Source organism: Austrofundulus limnaeus, unplaced genomic scaffold (assembly GCF_001266775.1).
Source record: "Austrofundulus limnaeus strain Quisiro unplaced genomic scaffold, Austrofundulus_limnaeus-1.0 Scaffold35, whole genome shotgun sequence".
Classification (NCBI taxonomy): Eukaryota; Metazoa; Chordata; class Actinopteri; order Cyprinodontiformes; family Rivulidae; genus Austrofundulus; species Austrofundulus limnaeus.
This window is the reverse complement of record NW_013952437.1, coordinates 1,802,045-1,808,653: the sequence shown is the minus strand read 5'-3', so window position 1 is coordinate 1,808,653 and position 6,609 is coordinate 1,802,045.

The following is a 6,609-nucleotide window of genomic DNA, read 5'->3' as shown; positions in this document are numbered from 1 at the left end:
ACACACACACACACACACACACACACACACACACACACACACACACACACACACACACACACACACTGAAATGTATGAATATCAAAAGAAGACTCTTGTGTTTGTTTGTTTTTTTATGGCTATTCTGTTACCAGAGGCTCAAACTGAGATCCCCATATGAGTCCTCATATCCATGAGCTCTCATCATGCCAKGAGGACAGTTTTCATTACGTTACACCACGCTCGTTCTGTTCATTCTATTTCTGACGAGAGACCAAACAGTCGCCAGCTGTCCGTCTCTCATTCTGGCCCGATTCCGGCTCACGTTGAGTCGGAGGGATCTCAGTCTGGGTGCTCCGCCTGCTCTGTGCTGTGCACCTCTAGTGGAAGAAGTTTTGGTCTACTGTTTGCATGACCTGGTTAAATATGTTTACATGAATGATGATCAATTAGTATAAACACACGATTATTCTTATTATGTTGTATTGAGGAAAAAAAAGATGTAATTTTGAGCTCTATAATGTGAAGTGATGAACACCAGAAGAAATGCTGTTGACAAAATGCAACACAGCACAGTGGACTTATCATTTGCATTGACTGTGACAGTCTGAGTGACACTTTTTCCTGTACTATGTTTGTTTACAACGCTGCTCTTTCACTTGCTTTATTTGCATTTTCCTGATACTAAGACCCTGGTAGAAAAAAAAAAACCATATCAACCTCAGTGCAAAACAATTTCACTGAAAGCAGCTTCGTCACTTGCAGCCTTGCATGCCAGGGTTTTAAACAAAGAACTTATGTGTTTTGTTAGTACTGAGAGTATATGTTGAAGATAAGTCCAAGCTACTACCACACCAAATTTCAGCTTAATATCTTTAAAAACGACTGATTTATAGCCATTTTTGTTTCATTATTTGTGGCAGCCATCTTGAATCGAGCTGACTCCAAAAGTTAATTAGCTGTTGAGAGTTTGTAGAGAGTTTTATTAAAATCTGTTCAGTGGTTCATGAGATATTTTGCTAACAGACAGACAAGGGAAAAACCCATATACTGTATGCAGGAAGCACGAGCCCTCTGTCAGTTGTCCTGAGCTGAAGACRTACGTATTGAAGCCATACACAGAAAAATGAGGATGTTTATTTTTGCTTTTCATTTTTTAAGAATGATTCTGCAAAAAATATATACTGCACAGAACATATTTATTACAAAGTTAAAATCCTCTAATCCTAATATAATTCATATCATGTTATCATAAAAGCAAAATACGCTCTGACGCTTATTTTTTTTTTTAAAAAAGCTTTAAAGAAAACCTGAATTAATCCACAAACCAACCCCTTGTTTCTGATGTGTTTTTGTTCCACCTGTGATACTTGTTACATGCGGGTCCATAGTACAGCAAAAGAAGCCARTCACTCTGGATTTACATGACTCTAATTGTGGAATATATGCAAACTGTGTTTGAAGGGCTTCATGTTAAGTGTACGATAGCCAAAGTTGATGACTTTGATAACCTGGCTATTACATGTTGGGTAATGACTTTCTGTTCAACCTTTCTTTCCACTTGGCTGTGTGTTTTTTAAAAGCTTCTAAAATTCATCAAAAGAAAAAAAAAACACATTTAAATGCAGAAAGAAACACATGTATATTATTATATATATAAATATAAATATAAGTATATATTGTATATCCTTTTTTTTGTAAAAGCTGTTTTGAGCTACAAATGTATGGATGCAATGCATCATGGGTTACTGAAAAAAGATGTGAGAAAATACAATTTGTACCCACAAATATACGACTGCAGGAAATGAAATAAAACTTCCTTGTCTATGCATTGTGTGTGTGTGTGCATGTATGTGTCTGTGTGTAGGTGTGTATGTGTGTGTGTGTGTTGTCGTGACAATAACTGCTGTGGTTTGGAGGTGGATGTTGGAAGAAGGACCTAAATTCAGACATGCAGGAGGCAAGCATGAGCCAAGAAACAGTTTTACTGAAACATACTGAACAAGAGCAGCAGGGGGAAAACTGAAAAACTCTGGGAAAAAAGATAACTACAATTATACAACAGATTAAATCCATTAAAAAAAACAAGGGCACCATAAACTATAGCAATTTATTTGCTCTTAAAGGCATATAATAGAAAATGCAACATTCATAAAATAAATTTAGCTGAAACACAAATGGATGACTGATTTAATAAGGATAGTGTTTTTTCTAAATGTCAGTCTAAATAATGAATCATGCATAATGTGACATTATCATGATTTTAGCATTTATGTGTTTCTTATAGATGCACAGTCAGAATCTGCCACCTTGTCGAATTCAACAAGCAAAAATATTAATGCAAACTTTAGCACTGTTTGTCCTCTATTTACCTCTAGTGCCCTGTACCGGTAATATCCAGTCTGTACCAGGTAAGTACACAGTACTTACCTACATAAAGGKGGTGAATGTTCATGTTCAATTTATTGTTTCTGGTATATAAGAGAACCTAAAAGAGCAATGACGTCCACAGCAGAGTCAAACCCAATAGAACCCCCTGTGAACAGCATCATAATGCAGTTTTAATGAACATGTTATTTTAATGTGGTGTGCATGTCTAAGTTCATTTCCATGGAAACTGTATTAACCTTAACAGAACATTAGAACAGATATGATGTACTACTGGACATGAATACGTTTAGTACAGGAGCAAAGCCTGGATGAGACTGCCCTCCAGTGGCTGACTGTGGAACAACAATCAATTTCATTAACTGGCAAAATGTTGTTTTTTCAAAGCGTTTCAGTGTTTTTAGAGAAAGTAGCTGTCAGAATAAAAATTATGATTACCATGGGATATTTATTTAGCCAAATATGAACAATATTCACCAATAATACACGTGACTAGAACAATATTGTAAGTATTTATTTGCCTTGGTGAGTAGATAAAACATTTYATTATTATTATTTATTTATTATTTATTTTTTTGTCTCTTTCAGGCTTATTCATTTTCCCCCCTCAGACCAATCTTTAATCAGAAACACAAAAAGACACATATCATTTGCAGAAATATTAAATCTAGGGTGTGACTTCTGTTGTGTTTGCTCGACCTATTGTGCATCATCCTCAGCTCTTTGTGGAGCTCCTGGTGTTTCCTGGAGGCGGTTTAATGACTGAGAGGTTTGTGGGATCTGATTAGATTACCCTCCTCCTCTTCCTYCTCACTCTGCAGCTGAAGCTCTGGGAACTCAATCTCTCATTTATATTGATGCAACTGCGTCACAGAAGCTGGAAAAAAAAAGAAAAGAAAAGAAACTGTGTAAATCCTTTTACCTAAAAATGAATCCCGTGAAACCACAGTTTAAACATTTACTGAAACAAAAAACCAAGACAGAACAGAAACCACATTCAAAAATAGGGGGGAGAGGGGATGAATGAAAACTCTCATGAAGATTAAAAGATTGTTCAGAAAGATTTTTGATCATGGCGAGTATTTAAATCATTTTTAAAAGATAAAAAAACGCATTCATAGTTATTTAAAGCTTGCAATTTAGTCAAAACTGTGAATTTGGTATAGGGCTGCCACAAACGATAATTTTAATAATCGATTAATCACCGATTATTTATTCCATTAGTCGACTAATCRGATCATACGTTAATTGAATATTAAACATACAGCTTATCACGTCAGAATGCAGCTGCTATTATATAACCATCGTTAGATTTTAGCTATATGCTAACTAAAAATAATTGCTGTGGAAGGAAAGTTCTGCTCTGCAGATATTGCACAGGTTTCTCTTTCATTTTCTTAAWATGATCCCACACTTTGAGCTCTGTTGTCAGGTAGCCATGATACCAGAGCCTGTCTGTATAATGTCTTGTGACRTCCACGGCCTACCCCAGTTACCACTACTGTGCATGTGTGTCAAGGACAGAAAGGTAGATGGTGGCAGTGGAAGGTGTCAAAGCTGGAGAGAAAAACAAAGTAAAGAACAACAACAACAAAAGAAAATGATTAATCGATTATTAAATTAGTCATCGATTATTTTAATAATCGATCAGTCGTCGATTAATCGATTAATCATGGCAACCCTATTTATGGATATGACTGCACCAAAGAGAAAATAAACAGCACAAGAATTAAGATAAGTTGTGTTTGGCTAATTATTTATTTGTTGTAACATTAAATCTTATATTGTTGAAAAACCTGTTTTTCCACTTAATTAAATGATTAATGTTTAAGATTATAGTCTGAAGAAACAAGACCTATTGGTTTTTACAAAGTATTCATTAAACAAACAGGAGAACTATACAGCCACAACAGACTTAGGGCAGGACTTCTTCCCCAACCYGGAGGAGACACTAGTCTTTTCCGGCTCAAGACCACGGTCTCGGATTTGGAGGCACTGATCCCCATCCCGGCTGCTTCACACTCAGCTGCAAACTGCTCCAGTGAGAGTTGGAGATCACGATCTGATGAAGCCAACCACACATCCGCAAAAAAAAACAGAGATGCAATTGGATCCCCTCAACGCCTTGGCTCACAAAAGTTATGAACAGAATCGGTAACAAAGATCAGCCTCTGACACTGGTTGTACACGGACCTAACAGCCCATATCAATGGGCCTGGTACCCCATACTTTCAGAGTACCCCCCACAGAACTCTCYGAGGGACACGGTCGAACGCCTYCTCCAAGTCCGCAAAACACATGTAGACTGGTTGGGCRAACTCCCATGCACCCTCCAGGACCCTGTTGAGGGTGTAGAGCTGGTCCACTGTTCCACGACCAGGACGAAAACCACACTGCTCTTCCTGAATCTGATCCGACTATCCGACGGACCCTYCTCTCCAGGACCCCTAAATAGACCTTACCAGGRAGGCTTAGAAGTGTGATCCCCCTGTAGTTGGAACATACTCTGCAGCCCCACTTTTTAAATAGGGGGACCACCACCCCGGTCTGCCAATCCAGGGGAACTACCTCTGATGTTGACGCAATATTGTAGAGTCGCGTCAACCAACTCAATCCCACAACATCCAGAACCTTAAGGAACTCCAGGCRGATCTCATCCACCACTGGYGCCTTGCCACCGAGGRGCTTTTTAACCACCTCACTGACCTCAGCACCAGAGATTGGAAAGTCGACCCATGGTGTTCGTTATGGACAATCTATGACGAGCACAAAAGACCTCTCCAGGTTTCATTTTCATTGCCCCTCCAGCACCCCCTCCAAGGACTCCAMAAAGGGTGGGTAATCTGAACTGCTGTTAGGACTGTTGCACAAAGAACAATCAGGACCCGTCCTCACACACATAGGCAGAGGGAGGCTACTCTCTCATTCACCGGGGTGAACCCCAACGTACAGGCACCAAGATGGGGGGCAATAAGTATGCTCACTCCTGCTTGGCACCTCTCAGCAAGGGCAACTCCAGAGTGGAAGAGTGCCCAACCCCTCTCAAGGAGACTGGCTCCTGAGCCAGAGCGGTGCATCGAGGTGAGTCCAACTATATCTAGTCAGAACCTCTCAACCTCACACATTAGCTCAGGCTCCTTCCCCACCAGAGAGGTGACATTCCACATCCCTAGAGCCAGCTTCTGTAGCCGAGGATCAGACCACCAGGGTCCTCGCCTCCTGCCCATCACACACTGCGCCCAATTCTTTTGGCCCTTCCCACAGTTGGTGAGCCAGGTGATTCCTTCTCCTTCTTCTGATTTCTTCTTGCAAAACTTGACAGACTGGAAGCAAAAATCCAACAAAAATCTCTTAACAAAGTTCTCAGATACAGCTAAAATAAAAACAAATATACTTATTCTAAAAACATTAATGTCTATCCGGTGTTTTTTGGCAAAAAGCCACACAGATTTTAATTCTGATTCCTCATACACAAACAATACAGAGGAGGTAAATACTTTAACCTGCCTGCTCAGGGTGAGCATTAGAACAATAACCAACATTATGGATGCCCGGCAGGTTAAGCAATTAGCATATTGCCGCCTTACAGCAAGAACCATTCAATATTTTTACATTTATAATAATGTTTATGAATTTCAATGCCCCAGTAATAGCTAGAGAGGTCAAGTGCTTCATAATATAACATAATACAAAATCCTCTTACTTTATCTTTTGCAGAACACTAGTATGTAAAAGATTAAAATATGAAAGTTTGCATACTGACATTTTAAACAAAGATCTCATTTGACCTATTCTGAGCTCAGAGGAAGTACTGAGGATGGCTTCCAGCTACTACCACACCTAATTTCAGCTTCATATAAAAATAACCAGATGTAAAGTCACTTTTATTTTCCATCAAATGGGTTCTTCAGGTGACCAATCATAGATGCACATTTAATTGTTACTTTCCGAGTTTCTTTTAAATCTGTCCACTGGTTTTTGAAAGATTTTGCAAACAGACAAAAAGAATTGGCTCCAAAAGTTATTAACAAAGTTTTATAGAAATAATTTGTGCTATCACTTTGTGCGSTAAGTGTTGGGGATGACTATCAGCTACCAGGACACCAACATTCAGCTCATTATCTGTAAAACTGACAGTGTTAAAGCCATGTTTGTGTTTGATAAGTTTGATCAGCTGGGGTGGCCATCTTGTATTGGGTTAAATCCAAATTGTAATCAACTGTAGACATAGATCCAATGATT